At 44.6% G+C, this 19,228-nt stretch overlaps 2 non-coding genes across 2 annotated transcripts; one reads left to right on the top strand and one right to left on the bottom strand.

Moving 5' to 3' along the window:
• Positions 1 to 9,289: 9,289 nt before the first annotated feature.
• Positions 9,290 to 9,371, bottom strand: trnas-gcu (transfer RNA serine (anticodon GCU)). Its single transcript has one exon. It is a non-coding gene; the product is annotated as a tRNA-Ser (tRNA).
• Positions 9,372 to 12,906: 3,535 nt separating this feature from the next.
• Positions 12,907 to 12,979, top strand: trnaf-gaa (transfer RNA phenylalanine (anticodon GAA)). Its single transcript has one exon. It is a non-coding gene; the product is annotated as a tRNA-Phe (tRNA).
• The last annotated feature ends 6,249 nt before the right edge of the window (positions 12,980 to 19,228 follow it).

Raw genomic sequence — 19,228 nt, forward strand, 5'->3', positions numbered from 1 at the left:
CGCTTTAGTTGGAGCTCATGATGGAAACCTTTACCAGATCCCCCCGTGTGTCGGTGAAGTCAACAATACCGGACCGCAGCCGATGAATCCCTCACTCGTTATGGCAGCAACCGTCCCGCTCGCAGCAGCCCGCAGCAACAGACCTCCGTGACTCGGCAGCAGCGGCACATCCTCCGTTAACGACTCTCTCCCGAGGCGACTATCCGAAGCTCCTGTCCCGTCCTTGCAGCGGCGTCTCCCTTCAGCGTGGACAGCGTTAGCCTAGCTCCCGCTAGCTTCTGTAACTGGACTTGCCTGGTGCTCAACAAAACACAATCGGTGGCGGAGAATCCGACTCACGCACTCCGATCACGTCGGTCAATTACAGTTCACAGTCCGTTACCGATAAAAACTCCTCTCCGACGACACACAGTCTCCAAACTCCGATAACGTTATGCCATTAACATGATGCTCCTTCTTCCTCGCGCGCGTTTCTCCCGGAAGTGTAAACACTAAAGGTCATGAACTCACGCATGTAACCTAACGTAATAGAATTACTTCAACATTTTTTAAAGACATTCACACCCCATGAAATGATGTTTTTTTTGAAAGTTACTAATTTTAAACAAATTTTATACATTTTAATATCTTCTTCATAACAAATACTAATTTATGTAAATTTTAGCTTAACCATGAACTGGTATTTTATTCTTAACTTATTCCTGTGAAAATCATGAAATAAATACCACTGATTTATCGGAGTATTACATAAACCTAGGATTAAATTAAAGCTGCAGTCAGCGTTGTTTGGGCCTGAGCCTCCTCCCGCCCACCGGGGCCGAGCAGCAGGGGTCGTCCTGAATCCAGTGATGAATTTTATGAAAGTCTTGTACACTGCAAGCAATTGCTGTATGTTGGCCCTGCGATGGACTGTCGAACTGTCCAGGGTGAACCCCGCCTCTCGCCCGTTGATGCTGGGATAGTCTCCAGCCCCCCCGCGACCCTTAATAGTAAGGAATAAGCGGAAGACAACCATGGACGATAAAGCCTTAAGTAGCGAGTAAGGCGATTGTTAGGTACCTGAAGCTGGTAGACTTTAGCTGAAGTTAATGCTAATGCTACCTGACATTCTTGCTAGTTTATGAACTTTAATGGCAGGAGAATAAAGGGAACTATGTTCTTTTTCTGTACTGCATCAAACATGGAGGTGAGTTTAGTGTCATTTTGTGTATAAAATACTATCACAACATACAGACACAAGGTTTGATGAAACTTCACTATTTGAGGACATTTTTTTCAATATATTTTTTCTTTTTTTTGGGGGGGGGGTGAATGTCCTTTATTATTTTGTTTAATTGTTGCTTTTCTTTTCCTGATAGTTCATGGTAGCATTATCAGCTTTAGTCAGTAGAGGGCAGTATGCCCCCTATTGTTGTTTAGTTTGATGTGTCAAATTAATTTGACCTTGTCTGCTGCCTCTTGCAGGTTTCAACTTGAATGAGAAAGTTTTTTATTATCCACCAGTAGCGGCTGGCTCATAGGGGGCGCTGGGGCGCCGCCCCACCAGATGTGGAGAGGAAAATCTCTACATGTATTTATACATATATATGTGCATATGTTTACAATTTTTAGCGTCAATGTCAGCCTTACTTAATTGTGTGTGTCTACATGCAATATGGGTCATTTAAACAAAATTTACGCCAACTGACTCATTCAATTAATAGTGAATTTACTCTGATAGACTGTATAATTTGTCTTTAGGGGCGCTTGTCAGACCTGCAATTAATTAGCCAATCCTGTATGGTTGCTAGGGAAAAATAATGAATAATTGGCCAATCAACATCGCCAAATTTAACGGCGTAGGGGCGCCGGAAAAGTCGCCCCTACGCCAACGTAAAATGCGTGAAGGTTTGGATTGCGAAAGCTAGCTGAGGAGCCCGCGATATTCTTTTTGCGTAGTGAGATTCCCAGATTTCCGATGCCCTACGAAAAAAAATACCGCGAGAAGTGAGTGAGAGAGAAAATGGCGACAACAACGATCGAAGTTCAAGAGCAGAAGTTTCCACCGATTTCGGTGAGATCCCTTTTAAATTTCCCTTTTGCGAGGAGGACCATGGCGGAAAAAATCCGCGTTAAGGAGCTGGGACCGGACAAGCCTGAAATCAACATCCAGCAGCAGTCCAAGGAAAAGGCTAAATCCTACAATAGGACTTTTTGCCGGAGCTGGTTTCAGCGCAAGCCGTGGCTGACGGGTTGTGGAGCAGCCAACGCACTTTTTTGCTTCCCCTGCATCCCTTTCAGGAGTGACCGGTGTGATTCAGCATGGACACAGACAGGAATCACTGACCTAAAGCACCTCTCCGAGCGGATTAAGAAACACGAAAGAGCGAAAATTCACATGGAAAACTGCGTGAAGCTAGCGGTTCTTGGGAAGATTAGCATAGCAACGCAGCTCGATGACAGTCACCGCATCGCTGTAAGGAAGCACAATGATGACGTAGATAAGAACCGTAACATCTTATCTAAGATAATTAACTGTTAAATTCTGTGGTGCTTTTGAACTGGCTCTGCGGGGACATGACGAAAGTGATTCCTCTGACAACGCTGGAATATTCAGAGGTCCAGTTGACTTGATGGCATCCATTGATCGGTACTTGAGGGAGCACCTTGAAAATGCAACCGTTTTTAAAGGCACCTCGAAGACAGTACAGAACGAGCTCCTGGACTGTATGCTGGCAGTTTTGAGAGAACAGATCCTGGATGAAGTTAAATCGGCAGACTTTTTAGCGATCCAGGCTGATGAAACTACTGACGTTTCAACACAGTGTCAGTTAGTCTTAGTTCTGAGATACATTGACGACCGCCACAATATTCAAGAGCGGTTCTTTGAATTTTTGAAGCTGCCCAACACCTGTGCGGATGCAATAGCCAGTGCCTTATTGGAGAGGCTGCACAGCATCCTTTCTGAGGGACAAGAAAAGAAGCTGATTGCCCAGGCCTGTGATGGGGCAGCTGTGATGAGGGGTGCCAAAGGAGGAGTGCAGCGAAAGGTACAAGACATCTATCCAAACGCTCACTATGTTCACTGCTATGCCCATCAGTTAAACCTGATACTGCAGCAAGCAACCTCCCACATCCCTCAGATCAGTCACTTTTTTTCTGACATGGGGGGATTTGCTTCTTTTTTCTCTAAGTCAAGCAAGAGAACTGCAGTGCTTGATGAGAAGTTTGCGCACCGACTTCCAAGTGCATCATCAACACGTTGGAACTTCAACAGTCGTGTTAACACAGTTTATGAGCACAAGAAGGATCTGGTGAATTGCTTTCAGGCTATCCGGAACAGTGAAGGGTTTGATAGCCAGACAAAGAGAGAAGCTGGTGGCTATGTGAGAATGCTGGAAGATTAAACTTTTTGTTTTTTACTGGCCCTGTTCCACAAAATCATGCCACATGTGGACATCCTTTACAACCAGCTGCAGAAGAGAAACATTGATGCTGTCTACATGGCAGGAGTCACCCAGACATTCATTGACCACATGCAGGTTATCAGGTATGCTAAATTAATAAATTTGTAGCCTAACCTAAATTTCTCTGTATATGTAGACTTAAATGCTTATATATCACCTTATTTAAAGCATTGATTTATCTGTATAATATAATTGACAGTAATGATATCCACCTTTGGTTTTGTTAATGTATCCCTAACCAGTTTTTAGAACTTACTCATGAAACTTATGTGTTGGGTCAGGGAGGATGTGCCTACACTGGCTGAGGATGAGGAGTTCAGGGGACCTGCTCAGGAGCCACCCGCAAAGAGACGCAGAACCTTGGGAGAAGACACACTGCACCATTTGGCACTGGAGGTAAGAACTTGCTTCTTAGTGTGATTTGAATCACATTATTAAATAAAATCAAAATAAGATGTTGGCCATATGATACAGTGGTCCAGACTTAAATGTATATTCTTTTATGATGATATGAATCATTACAGTATGTTTATTACATCATATAGGCTAGCTCATCAGGTCAATGTATTAAGACAAGTGAAGATGCAATAATTCCTATTTTGTATAATTATATCATTGCATAGGTATGTGACACCATTGTGAGCCATGCCAAGGAGAGATTTAGTTTCACCAAGCATCTTGTCAGCGCCACACTCCTGCAAGGAGACCTGTTCCCACAGCACAGCCGAAAGTTCCCAGATTCAGCACTGAAAACCACAGTGGAAGCCTATCCCTCATTGGACAAGGCCAGACTTCAAACAGAGCTGTCTCTGATCTACGGGAACGAAGAGTTTCAGAGTTGCAGTGGTGCACTGGCTCTCTATCAGGTTTTGATGGAAAATAACCTTCAAGACACGTTCACTGAAACTGTAAGTCTGCTCAACATCCTCATCACCACACCAATGACAACGTCAGAATCTGAGAGGTGCTTCTCCACTTTGAAGAGGATAAAAACTTTTCTTACAAATACCATGGCACAAGATCGGCTCAACGCTCTGGCTATGCTCTCCATTGAGAAAAAACTGACACGAAACATTCCTGGTTTCAACACCAGGGTCATTGAGAAATTTGCCTCCCAGAAAGAGAGACGAGCAAAGTTCCTGTACAAATAACTGCTGAATTCAAACACACACCCAGAAAGACTGAAACAAATAGACAGAGAGACAGAGGGACAGAGACAGGTAGACGAAGAGAGAAAGAGAGACGGACACAAAGAGAGAGAGACACACACACTAAGAGACAGACAAACAGAGATAGAGACACACAGAGAAAAGGACACAAAGATGGAGACAGAGAAGGAGACAGAGACAGACACAGATGAACAAAGAGAGAGAGAGAGACACACACATTGTTGATTAGTATTGTATAGATTGAGCTCAAATCACCTTCTGTAAAGTTAACATCATTGTATAATATTTGATCGCATAAAATTTACTGTAGTTGTAAATTGTTGTTGGTTTTTTTTGTCTTTGAAACTGTCGATTTTAAGAAGGAAAGTAAATACTATTTTAAAACATTGAATAATTGTCCGGCTGCTCTTTTTGAATGATTATACTAGACTAGGCACGGAAATGTTTTTGGCACACCAGCCCCACCAAGAATTTTTTTCACCTGCCACCACTGGCTTCTGTCATTTAGTTTCCAGGAAATGTTGATGACACACTGGGATTTCTTGTTCTCCTGCTGTCACTGTCAAGTGCCAGCTTAACATGTGAGAGGTAGCAGGATCCATGCATGTGTTCATGTTTACAGCAGACAAGGAGGAAACCTTGGAGGATTTCAGGGACTTTTAGCAGTGGTTCACACTTCAGGTGTGAAAGCTTCTGAGTATAAAATTTTAAGTGAGCGAGCCAGGAGTTGAAGCTAGAATCTTCTGACAGTAGTCAGTCATGCTATCCATTGCACCACCAGCCCTGTGAAAACCTCTTCATGTTCATGTGTACTTGATTTTATAGAAAATCCAAACGATCTGGTGGCATTTTCAGGGGACACAATGGTGCAGTGGTCAGCACTGTGGCCTCACAGCAAGAAGGATCTGGGTTAGAGTACCGGCTCGGGCATGGGATGTTTCAGAGTCTGCATGTTCTTCCTGTTCCTGTGTGGGTTCTCTCTGGTACTCCAGCTTCCTCCTACAGTCCAAAGACATCAAGAGGGGACGAGGCTGATTGATACTCTAAATTTACTGTAGGTGTGGCTGTGAGTGTGAATGGTTGTCTGTCTCTATGTGTTGGCCCTGTGATGGACTGGTGACATGTCCAGGATGAACCCCGCCTCATGTCCGAAGGCTGCTGGGATAGACTCCACCCCCACACACAAACCTTGACATATAATCAGTGGAGAAAAGGAAATTTATCAACACTCATGACTTCATCTGTTTTGAGGACTGAACTGGATATAAACTCTGAGAATTCAGAGTAAGGACCAGGAGGGTGGGACACAATAATAGATAGGAGTCAATGTGGAGTCTGGGTTCTTTTCTAGAATGTGATGGCAATGACAGTCCTGCCAAGTGACATCACTGACATGAATGGATGACTTCAGTCACCTGACTGGATGACAGTGTAGATGCCAATGTAGAGGTTGGGGAAATAGTCTCTGAGAATCCAGCTTGAACCAAAGCCCTCCTTGTTCTTCAAAAACCCAAACAGCGACCATCAGTCTCCCTCCAATCCTGTACTTGGCTTCAATGTTGCTGTTCCATTTAGCAGCAGTAGGTGTCGCTGTGATACCAGGTTCAGTTCAAGATTCCCAACTCCAGCTCATGTTGGTGACCTCAGTGTCAGGGGAAAATGGCGCTTCAGTGGATCATGTGGATCAACTCATGTCTGTCCTCACTGCTCCACAGGTCTGTCAAATGTTCTGTAAAATAGTTTGAGCACAGCAGAGATGCTAGATTAGGAGTTGATGGGAGTTGTTGCAGATACCAGTGTCCAAAGTCCAGCTTGAACCTAGTTTGTGCACTTATTTGTCAAGCTAGCAGAGATTCTTTTCACTGCCAAGCTAAAGTGACTTCTGTCAACAAAGGTAAACATACAAAAGGATATTTCTACTGTCAGTTCAAGATTTTTATCAAACTCCTTTTTCATAGCTTCAACCTTCCTCTTGTGTTAGCTTTCTGTTCCCATCTCTTATGTTAACAGGTCAGTTTTGACCCACGTCTTCAATCAGCTGTAAAATAAACTAAAAACAATTTTCTATGATCCAAGTTGTTTCCCATCTCTTGGTTTCCTTGTTAGGCTTCCTTATCCATGGAAATATCGATTGGAATATTTTGTTGTGGGCCTCTGGACCTTTTTTTAGTCAGTAAACCCTCGATTTCAGTTGAAAAATGATCAAATGAACCTCAAGAAAATCATAGAAATAAACAAAAGGTTGTTGTGTTTCCTGACCATTACTGAGGGGTGTTAGAACACATCTCTGACATGGATTGGTTTGATTTATTCTTCATTTTAATATTATTAACTATTGTAACATCCATGGTGTTATGGGTCAATTTCGACCCTCATATATTTACTTCAAGAAAAAGGAAAAAAAGTTTTTTTTCAGCAATAGAACTTTAATACAAACACAAAATGAAAAGCAGAAATGGAGTGACTGCAGGAACAGGAGCTCCATGGAGCTCAAAGGAGTGATCACTCTCAACTTTGAGCAGTCCTGTTCAGAGTTTTCCAACAGGGCTTTGAGAGACCAAGAGTTCCCCAGAGCTGCAAGGAGGAACAAGAAGGAGACTTGGAAAAAGAAGGGAGGGAAACCTGTTGATGTGTTATGAACTTAAGTCACATAAAGTTCTCCATTTATTGAGTTTGTATTTTAAAACTTAATTGTGCATTTCAGTGTTGAACAATAAAGAATGTGTTTATTGGTGATAAAGCATTTCAAGCTTTAAGTAGGAGGAAATGCTTTCTTGATCACCCCTTGACTAAAAACACCTACAAAATAAAACACACCACTGCTGTGGGCACCCACCTCATGGGAGTCAGGCCCCTGGTGGTCATGGCCCCCAGGAGCCGTGGTGGGCGTCCCTGATTTTCATTTCTGAAAGGTGGCAACCTGACAGCAAACAAACCCATCCTCTGAACTAGGAGTCTCAGTTGAGGCTGCATCTGAAACCAAAGACTTTGTATGAATAACTGTCAACCCACATTCTTTGTCTGGACTGAAAGTTAATTAGTTAACAGTTAGCTAAGCTACCTGTGGTCAACTACTGATTTAAAAAAGGTCCAGAGGCCCACAACAAAATTTTCAAATCATCCAGTCATGTGACTGAAGTCATCCAGTCACGTGACTGAAGTCATCCAGTCACGTGACTGAAGTCATCCTGTCACGTGACTGAAGCCATCCAGTCATGTGACTGAAGTCATCCAGTCATGTGACTGAAGTCATCCAGTCACATGACTGAAGCCATCCAGTCATGTGACTGAAGTCATCCTGTCACGTGACTGAAGCCATCCAGTCATGTGACTGAAGTCATCCATTCATGTCAGTGATGTCACTTGGCAGGACTGTCATTGCCGTCACATTCTAGAAAAGAACCCAGACTCCACATGTGGCTCCCATGATAACTGATGGACCTCTGGTTGGAGGCTGGACGATGATGTTTGGACTTGAAGGAAAACTCCTTGTCCAAATTCCATTGTGTTCAAATTTAAAGTCCCACAATAAGAAGTAGCTGAATCTGACAGGTGAAGGTTTGGAACTACAAGATGGTTGATGTTTTCTTGACTTGATGCTCTGACTGTCAGGGTAGATGACAGCTTCTTTCGGCTGCTACATCTGAGTGGCTATGATTGGAGGTTTTACCTCCCAAGTTTGTCTGGTTCCAGGGGAAATTTGAAAATTCCAGTCCCCAACCTTGACTGTTCTGAAACTCTTCTCCTGAATCACTCCTGAGCTGCAGCAAGAAAAAATACCAGTGCCCAACCAGATCAACTTAATGGCTGCTAACAGCCTCAGACACATGATTTCCATCAATCTGGAGCCAAGAAGGCCCTCACCTGTGGTTCTCCTCCAGGAGGGTCCAGGTTCTGCCATTGTGGCTCCTTGTGCCACTGCCAGAGAGCCTCAGCTGCACACTGCAACATTTCAACAGGAGATTTACATTCCTTCAAATGTCCTGACATCTTATTCCAATGGTTCAGTTCCATATTTATATTTTAAAATCAATTACATGATGAAAGCTGCCACAGCTGGTTTAAGTGAGAGAACACACTAAGAGATTTGAAACCAGTAAAATATGCTTTTCTGTGTGCAAACTAGTGAGGGGCATGGAAGGATATTTTACCACCAATGCAGAACCCAAACTTTAGTCATGTGATGAGATGGTGACTGAGAAGAGTGATTATGAAGTTAATGGACAAAATGTGAATTGAAAGAAAATACATTAAAAAATATGTTTTTTTCTGCACAAATTTACTGGTATTAGACTGCATTTTTGGTTCATGAGTCGATGAAAGAGTATCACATATATATTATATACATGTGATACATCCACGTGGCTTTGGACAAGAGCTTAAAGAAATTGTAGGATTGTAGAATTATTTAAACGTACCAAGTGGACTGTTTCAGGTTTCTTGAAGACGCTTCAGCTCTCATCCAAGAGGCGTCTTCAGTTTTCTTCACTGATGGGAGGATTTGTGGCTCTGTGGGGGCGGGATCTTCTCCAGAGGTGATTGACACATGTGAGCTCTAAGTGTCAGAGTTGTTTCAGTCAGGTTGTGAAAGAGAAGTTGACTCAACTGGTATCTGTGTCAGTTAAAAGCCTCACAGTAATTCCATAATGTTGGAGTAGAAACCAGAGTCGCTCACGACGAGGATGGGATTCAAACCCATGTGTGCAGAGCACAATGGATTAGCAGTCCATCGCCTTAACCACTCGGCCACCTCGTCTGCTGATGGCAATCCTCACCTTTTTAACAACTGAACTCTTTGGAGCCTATTTGTCAGAAATGGACCCAGCAGGAGCCACTGAACACAACTCTGACATAATCAGGCTTCTTCCCCTTCGTGCTACAGAAGGCAGAATACAGACCATCGATACATCATCAGAGTGAACACCAGCTGATGTTTACAAGTTTAATTCACCTTTTACTACAAAATGACATCCAAGCTCAGATTCTCTTGTCCTGATTGAACAAGTAAATGTTTAAGAAGATGAGAGTACCAGACTTTTTCATCCAAGGAAACAAGCATCCTATCACTGTCCTATGCAGAGTTTCTTTAAAAAAAAAAAGTGAGACAACCTCAAGATTTTCTGTTTCCTCTTGTTGGATTTTGCCACAGAGAATCAGAGACAATCAAAAGCTTGTTGGACTTTAATGTTGGAGGACTGAACAAGTCATGACATCATCAGTTTTACCTTCACAGGTGCTTCATTTACTTTACTTTCAATTTTACAGAGGTCGAACCTGAAATCAAAGCTGTCCGTCAAAAGAAGTGAACGCTTCCCAGGTTGTGATGTTGTTGTCGACAAACTCTGTCTTGTATGGAGCTTCAATCTTTAATAAAAAGTATAAAAAGAAGATGACATTTGTTGTGATTTGGCGCTTTAAAAAAAAAACTTACGACTTACATGGAAACTGTCTGGGGGGGGGTTGGAGCCTCCATCAGGTATGTGTTTGATGTCTGAATTCTGTCTCTGATGTCTGAATTCTGTCTTTGATCTCTGGGTTCTGAGCATTGATCTCCTGCTTCAGTCTTTGATCTCTGACTGATCCTAAACTAATCAAAGGATCACATCAGCATATTGGTCCAGTCTACAGATGGTGATTTTACCTATTTGAAGCCTTATTTTGTGTTTGATGGACATTTTTAAAATCACTAATGACTTTTTGACTGAACATCCTGGACACTGTGTTGCCTGATGAGGAGACAACTTGGGTACAAAGTTAAAGAGCAGGGTTTTTGGAGAAGGGATATTTTTGCAGTGTTCAAAGTCAATAATAACTGTGGCAAAATGTCATCATTTTTCAAAATGTCCTCACTAAGATGGTTTGTAATTCTGTCTCTCCCTCATTCTCAGCTGCTGCAGCCCTTTAAAGAAAACCTTTGACTCGTGGATCTAACAAAGATCAGATGTTGTCTCCTCCAGAACATCAACACTTTAACGTTGTTGGCAGGACTCCAACCTGAGCAGGGAGACCCCAATGGATTTCTAGTCCATCGCCTTCACCACTCGGCCACAACAACCACATTCACACACACATTTGTAAAAGATTCACATTTACACAGTTATTTAAAATTATGTCACAAGCCCGTTTGTGTGAGGTCCTATTTTCTCTTTTTCAGCATTCCTTTGTTTCCAGGTCTCTAATAAGTGCAGAATTACAAAGACAAGCAAGATTGATCCATCCTGGGCAGGTGATAGGAGCCCATTGACCACTGGCCAGAGACCCTGGCACAGACATTGGGGGTGGTGATAGAGAGCATTTCTACAATTATATTCTACATTTATAGAAGTCTACAATCCTACAATTTCATTGAGCAGACGCTTTTGTCCAAAACCACTTGCATATGTTTTCAGTGAGTTTGGCTCCTGAGCTCAAGACAGTTGTGACTCATAAAGGACAGCTTCAAATGCAGCTGTGAAGCCTCATTGTCAGCTGGGAGGAACGACAGGTGTCTCCCTCTAGTGGCTCCTCACAGCAACACGAGCCTCATTTCATACACATGCATCCACCACCTCACTACCAAAGGCCAGTTGGGCCTCGACAGACAGGTGAGTTTCAAGTGTTGGACAAAGGTCTTTAAGATGTTCTTATTAATTCTATAACATCTGAGATTAAAATCTATGGAATTACAACTAACAAGCAGTCAAACACCTGATCAGATGCTCCTTCATGAGGCTGAGAAGAATCAATCTAAACTGGGATGAAGAAAACTAATTGAGAAGAGAAACCTACTGATTGGATGACATGGACCCACCTCATCCATGTCAGTCTTGCTGGAGCAGAAAGAGGTGGATCAGAGGAATCAGTGGATCAATACTCAGGTGTCAGATGAAGAATCTCTTTATTCACAATGGAGTCAGAGAAATCTTCCAACTCGAGAGAACCTGACAGACCATTTTATACCAAAGACAGGCTGTGTGTGTGTGTGTGTGTGTGTGTGTGTGTGTGTGTGTGTGTGTGTTTGTGCGCGCGTGTGTGTCTGGTTTACTCACTAAATTCATAATTGAAGTGATTATTTAATTAATAAACAAAACATTTGTCCAAAAGTCACGATCAAATTAATGTAAAATCTGAGCAACGAGGGTTTGAAAATGTTCAAATGAGCCAAAACAATGTCCTGGGATCCAACCAGGGACCTTTAGATCCACACCAATCTTCCCTGACCTCATAGAAACTGGAACATTTTAACAAATAAATTCAAATTCAACTAAGCAGCAAATCTAGAACAGTCAGAGCACTTGCTAATTCCCCTGTTAGCTCCAGATCAGACAATGCAGGCTCACCTTAACGCTTGGTTGGACAACCGTCACCAGTTGAATCTTCTCTGGTTCAACAAACTCTGGGGACTCAAGACACAAGACAGCACCGGTGCAGGTCCAGATCCAGATGTTAGCTGATGGGACAATGGCTTAAGGGAGCTCCAGGTAACTGGTTTGAACTGGTCCCTCATCTCTTTGAGTAGAAACCATCTGAGGTGGAGGGTAGAGATCTGGTTTGACCTCCTGATTTCCCAGTAAAGCCAGTATAGATGTTGAGCTTGGAGGAGTTGATGGCCTCCTTCATCTTCTTGTTGGAGATGTTTGCTAAACTCAGCACCACCACAGATCAGAGGAAAGTCCACTTGTCAGCTGGACACTGGAGTTTCTAGTGACCTGCAGGATCTTAGTTGTGGTGGCAGCAGGCCTGTTCCAAGAGCTTTGCTCACATTCATGATCAGGCTTCATAATGGTTCTGGACCACTGAGTGATAGAAGCTGATCCTGGAGCAGCAGAAGACAAATATAGAGAAGAAAAGACAAAAGACAGAGAGAAAGGAGGGAGAGAATGACAAAAAGATGGGGAACAAGATGAGGTTGAAAGACAAGCAGAGAGAAAGACAGAGGGACAGGGGGATGGAAGACAGACACACAACCAACAACAGCAACAGCAGCAATAATAGTATTGATATTGTCCTGTTATTGATGTTTTCATGTGAAAGTGGCATATTTAAGATAAAAGACACTGTTAGAACAGAAAGATCCATAAAACCCACCAACAAGAGGTGTGTCTGGTACAGATGTGGAATTATTGGCTCACACAATGTTGAGGCAACTGGGAAGAAGACAAACAAAAAAGGCTTGTGTGATTCAGACATTCATCAAAAATGGTCCTGTCGAACTGTTCAATGTGTCATGACTTCAGAAGCTCAAATCCTCTCGAAGTTCTAGTGAGCGTGGAAGAGATTATAAAATGAGAGAAGCAGGGCCCTCCCTCAGAGCTGAAATAGCTCAGTTGGGAGAGCGTTAGACTGAAGATCTAAAGGTCCCTGGTCCGATCCCAGGTTTCAGCAGAGGAACAGCATTGACTTTACTTTCCAGTGGAGGAACTGCAGACATGAAGGAAACGAACATCTTGTCCTGTGCATTCTTATGACATTCAAGACATTTTTGGAGCCTCTTGTTGGATTTTGCCACGGAGAATCAGAGCCAATCAAAAGCATGGTGGACTTTAACATGGAGGATTGAACAAGTCAAGAAAGCATCTGTTTGACCTTCACAGGTGTTTCTTTTCCTGTCTAAATGCTGTAGAAAAAGCCTGAGTAGCTCAGACGGTAGAGCATCAGACTTTTAATCTGAGGGTCCATGGTTCAAGTCCCTGTTCAGGTGCTGTGGATGTTCCAGTGTTTGACAACATGGTACTGAATAAAGTTTGGTGTTGAACAAACTGTCAACGTGGAAGTGTTCTTGTCTTGCCACTGTGAGACTGTTGCTAGAAAAGAGACCAACAATAATTTCATGATGCATGCAATTCACAAAACACCTACATTAATGGTCGCAGGGGAGCTGGAGCCTATCCCAGCATCTACGGGCGAGAGGCGGGGTTCACCCTGGACAGTTCGTCAGTCCATCACAGGGCCAACATACAGAGACGAACAACCATTCACACTCACTCCTTCAGTCAATTTAGAGCGTCCAATCAGCCTCGTCCCAAATTGCATGTCTTTGGACGGTGGGAAGAAGCCGGAGTACCTGGAGAGAACATGCAGACTCTACACAGAAAGATTCCGCACCCGAGCCGGGACTCAAACCCAGAACCTTCTTGCTTTGAGGCCACATTGCTAACCACTGCAACATCATGCCATCGTGCTCTCATATACTTTTCTCAATTGTGTTTCTTTCTTGTCCTCCTGAGATCAAAGACAGAATTCTAGTTACTGTCAAACCCTGATGACATCATCAGGAATTCTGACTTTGATCTGGAGACTCTTGCTTTAATCTGAATTTGATCTGACTGAAGTTTTAGTTTAGGTTGCATGATACCGACCACCTCATTTCTCCTGATGGACTGGTGACCTGTCCAGGGTGAACCCTGCCTCTTGCCCAATGTCACCTGGGATCGTCCCCCCCCCCCCCCCCGTGACCCTTAAAGGATAAGAATAGAAAGTGGATGGAGGGATGGACTGAACACTAAAATCAGCTGATCTGATCCACATTCTAATTGTTCCTTTCCCTCTTTAGGAGTCAATGAGAATAGTAGTGTATATAATAATGTATATACAACCTTGTAGTATCTTTCCAAAGCTTTTAGTATTTCATCTCTTTTCTACTTGTAGTTTTAGTGTCTGGATCTTTTCTTTTTATATCCTGCTGTCTGCTCTTTGCTTTTGGAGCTTCCTTCAACAACTACCAAGCCTCCTGGGTACTGTAGGAAACATGGTCAAGTTCTTCTTACTTTTCCAGTCACGTCCTGCTCACATTGGTCTGTCTTCATTTTGACTCCTCCCACTGCCACAATGACCAGCCTTTATACATTTGGTGACTGGGGCCCTGGTTGCTGCAGGCCTCAACACCAGCCTGTGGTTGTGAGCAGGGCAGAACAGAACTGACAGTATCTCACATGCAGGACCTGGGTCAGATCCTGGTGCCAGCTGGGGCACCGCTTTAACCTGGACCCCCTGGAAGATCTTCTCCAGGAACTCGCCTTTTTGGTTCCGTCAAGGCCTGTGAGGATGGCGAAGAGTGATCCACCAACAGGCAGCACAGTCAGCCGCAGCCATTTTTTTCCCACTAGAATCAAGTATGATAGTGAAAGGCAAGGCAAGGCAATTTTATTTGTATAGCCCGTTTTCACAAACAGTTTGTCTCAAAGGGCTTCACATGGCATCATAACAACATCCTCTGCCCTTAGACCCTCACATCGACTGAGGAAAAACTCCATAGAAAACCCTTTTAACAGGGAAAAATCTGAGAAACCTCAGGGTGAGCATCAGAGGAGGGATCCCTCACCCAGGACGGACAGACGTGCAGTAGATGTTGCTACAGACAAGAAAACAGTTTACAATGCAAAATGTGGGAAACACGGAAATGTTAATAACAGCTGAAGAAGGAAGCTTCTGGAAGGGGAGGCAGGGAGAGCAAGCCAGCTTGATGGGGGACTGGATGGCAGACTGGTTCATGGAATGGGAGCGCAGGCCGGTGTAACAGTAGGGAATAAAGGGGGGGTGGGGGGGGGGGTGATGCAGGCAGCGGTTGGAGCTCTGGTGGATCTGTAGAAACAGAGAGACTGCGAGACACCAAGGCCAAACTGCAAAGTGCAACAAGTAGTGGTAATGACAGTTCCAAAAATTTGCGGGGGGGGGGGGGGGGGGAGGGAGAGAGGGGGAGAGGAGAGGAGAAGAGAGGAGAGGAGAGGAGAGGAGAGGAGAGGAGGGAAGGGCTCCATGTACCCTGATGTGTCCCCCAGCAGTCTAAGCCTGTAGCAGCATAGCTATCAATGGTTCAGAGCTACCTGAACCAGTCCTAACTGAAGGCTCTGTCATAGAGGAAGGTCTTAAGCCTGGACTTAAACGTAGTTAAAGTGTCTGCCTCTCTGACCCATGGAGAGAGCTGGTTCCAAAGTAGAGGAGCCCGGTAACTAAAGGCTCTACCTCCCAGTCTGTTTTTATTGATACTGGGAATCACGAAAAGACCTGCATTCTGGGAGCGGAGTGCTCTGGTCGGACAGTAGGGACTAATGAGCTCTTTCAAATACGATGCAGCTTTATCATTGAGAGCCTTATAAGTCAGCAGAAGGATTTTGAAGTCGATTCTAGATCCTACAGGAAGCCAGTGGAGAGAAGCTAAAGTGGGAGAGATGTGTTCTCTCTTCTTAACTCCCGTCAAAACCCTCGCTGCAGCGTTCTGGACCAGCTGGAGACTCTTTAGGGAGTATTTAGGACATCCTGACAAGAGAGAGTTGCAGTAGTCCAGCCTAGAAGTGATAAATGCATGCACCAGTTTCTCAGCATCACTCTGGGAAAGGATATTCCTAATCTTAGCAATACTTCGCAGATGGAAGAAGGCGGTCCTGGTCACATGTTTTATGTGGGAGCTGAAGGAAAGGTCCTGGTCAAAAATGACCCCAAGGTTCCTTGCAGTTGTACTCGGGGTCAAGGTGATGCCATCGAGAGTAGTGATCTGATTAGAGAGTGTGTCCCTGAGGTGTTTAGGTCCAAAAGAAAGACTGGTGAGTACTTGCTGACTAACACTTCCTGTTTTTATTTCTATTCTTCCATGAATGTGCTCATGTTGGCTTGTCCCCAACCATAGTTTCAAAGCCATGATGACATCTTTCATTAACAATCAGACTTATTTTTTCTCTATTTGGACAAATAAGGTTTCAACTGCCTCGGCTGGCCAACGTCCTTGAGTTAATTCAGCCTGTAGAACCAGGTTCTGGTTCCTTCTTTTACCAGGCAAGAACAGGCAGCAGATCCAAGATCAGTAGGTGCAGATGTCTGCTTTGACTGGTAGGAGGAAAGAGAGCAGGAGAGCTGGTCAGAGACAAAGACAGATAATGAAGAAGGACTGCTGTATTCTGCTAGCACATGCTAGTCACAGTCAGAGATAATGAGTCTCAGCAGGTAAAGATTCATCACTGATTTCAGAAGATAATTGGACGTTCACTGGAAGACTATGAATGTTTGTGGGTCAGAAGTGAAAAGAGTACAAGTGCACCTGTTGTGTGTGATGGGGCACCAACATGCAAGAAGTTGTCATCCATTTTGAATGAAACAGTGAAACTTCAAGTAAAGAATTGAAATTATTTAATTAACAATGAGGCCTCTGTCATAAAACAAAAGGAACAACTGACTACATCACCATTTCCACCTCTTTTTAACAGATTCACATTTCAAAACAATCAGGTTTATTTTGCTCCTTTCTTTCAGCAGAGGATGGTTTTGTTCCATCAACCTCTGGGTTCTTGGCCCAGCACGCTTCCTCTGCTCCACTCTGCTCTACCATTTATTGAACAGGCCTTGATTTAGAAGAGCAGGATTGTGACAAGAACAGGAATGTGAGTGTTGAAGGTTTCACAATTTGCTCTGAAGCAGGCCTAAGCAGGTAAAGATTCATCTCTGATTTCAGAGGAGGATTTGAAGAATTCATTGTTGCTGAACTGTTTATGCTTCAATTTCTGGACGTTCACTGGTGGAATGTTTGTGGGTCAGAGGTGAAAAGAGTACAAGTGCACCTGTTGTGTGTGATGGGGCACCAACATGCAAGAAGTTGTCAAACATTTCCAGCAAAACAGCATGAAACTTCAAGTAAAGAATTAAAATTATTTAATTCAGTGTTTAACTACCAGGCCTCTGGAATAAAACACCAGGAACAACTGACTACCTCACCACTGACTTCACACTGATAACCAGGAGGTAACGTGGTAGTCAGAGCAGCGATGCTCAGGTCTGTGGACTCAGAGGAGGATTCTTCTTTTGGTCCTGGGTTTGAAGACATCAGCAGCCTTGTTTGAGTCAACTGGGATGTTCCTCTCAATAGACAGCAGCATGAAATCAGAGAGCCTGTCTTCTCCATGTCTCCTCCTGAGCTGGTCCTGGATCAGCTTCAGTTTGGAGAGTCTCCGTTATACTGAAGCAGAGTGTTACATATGCACTGACAGTCTTGTACATGGGAGGTGGCTGTCACTGCTTAGTAATAAGGAACAATGGCAGTTACAAAAGAAAGGTACTTTTATGTTGAAGTTCCATTAAGGAAGTGTGCTTTTGTTTTTTTTGGTGTGTGTGGGTTGTAAGAGTGACTGGCAGAAGAAACTAAACGTTCGGTTGACGCTCCCGTCTCTCTCATTCATTTTCTGGACATAATATTGGCGACGAGGATGGCTGATTTTAGTATAAATTTACCCCCGCCTGCGCCCTACCTTGCACTGAGTGAGTCGGTCCGAGATTACGTCACTAACCTGAGGGACATGGCCCGCTCGTGCGATTACGGCGCGCTGCTGGAACAAATAATCCGAGACAAGTTTATTGAGGGAGTGCTGTGTGAAAAGACGAGAGAGAAGCTGCTGCTTGAACCGGACAGTTTGACGCTGGACAGAACGGTGGAAATCGCGCTGCAAGTTGAGACGGCCGTTGAATGCACGGCGCTGCTGGCGAATGCGCGCCCCCTGGAGCATCACTCGGAAGACAGTTTCCCGGTGCAACTTGCACGGAGGCAGAGTGGAAAGCGTGTCTGTGGCAACTGTGGCTCCACCTCACACAGTTCTGGGGCACAAAATTGCCCTGCCAGAGGGCAAAAGTGCAGAAACTGTTTAAAACAAAATCATTTTTCCAAGATGTGCCGCTCTTCCCCAGCACCTCTGCCAACCACCAGAGGGCCCGCCCTTGCTTACAACAGCCACACAGAGATTAGGAATGTGTCTACAGCGCGGGCTGCATTCAAAACGTGCTCAGTGCAATTGGCCGATGTGACGCTTCCGTTACTGATGGACACGGGCGCGGCTGCCTCTCTCCTCAATGCCTCCACGTATTACCGTTTCTTCTCACACCTACCACTGGAACAGCCTGCTGCCGCTCTGTGCGGCTACGACAGCTCCAGGATTGACGTCCTGGGTGTGCTTCGCATCCCAGTTCACTACGGCTCCAAGCACTTACCGTCCTTTCCCTTTCATATTGCCAAACGAGGGGCTAACCTCCGAGGTCTGGACCTGTTCACGGGCCTGGGATTCGCACTGACGGATGACGCTGGCTCCCCCATTAACCACGTTGACTCCGCCTGGCAGCAGAAGTGGCCTGCCCTTTTCGACGGTCTGGGCTGTGCCACGGCTTTCACTCACAGGCCTCTGGTGAACCCGGATGTCTCACCAGTGGTCCAGCCCCTGCGCCGGATTCCTCTTGCTTTGAGAGATGATGTCACCCGGGAGCTGGAGTCCCTCCTGGAGTTGGGGATCATTGAACAAGTGAATGCCGCCCCATGGATCTCCAACCTCGTCATTGCAAGAAAGAAATCCGGAGGGATCAGGATTTGTGTGGACCTCCGTCTGGTGAATAAGGCCGTCATCCCTGACAGGTACCCGCTGCCAACTTCGGAAGAGCTCACAGCACTGTTCTACGGCTCTACAGTCTTCACGAAGCTCGACCTACGCCAGGGCTATCTGCAGGTGCCACTTCATCCAGCGAGCAGAGACCTTACGGCTTTTGTCACGCACGCCGGGGTCTTCCGGTATACGAGGATGCCGTTTGGCCTGAGCTCTGCCCCAAGTTGCTTTCAGAAGGTCATGACCACCATCCTGGCAGGCATACCTGGGGTGGCCATCTTCCTTG

The sequence above is a fragment of the Aulostomus chinensis genome, chromosome 4, assembly GCF_037954235.1.
Source record: "Aulostomus chinensis isolate RoL2024-O1b breed Wild chromosome 4, RoL_Achi_v1.0, whole genome shotgun sequence".
Taxonomy (NCBI): Eukaryota; Metazoa; Chordata; class Actinopteri; order Syngnathiformes; family Aulostomidae; genus Aulostomus; species Aulostomus chinensis.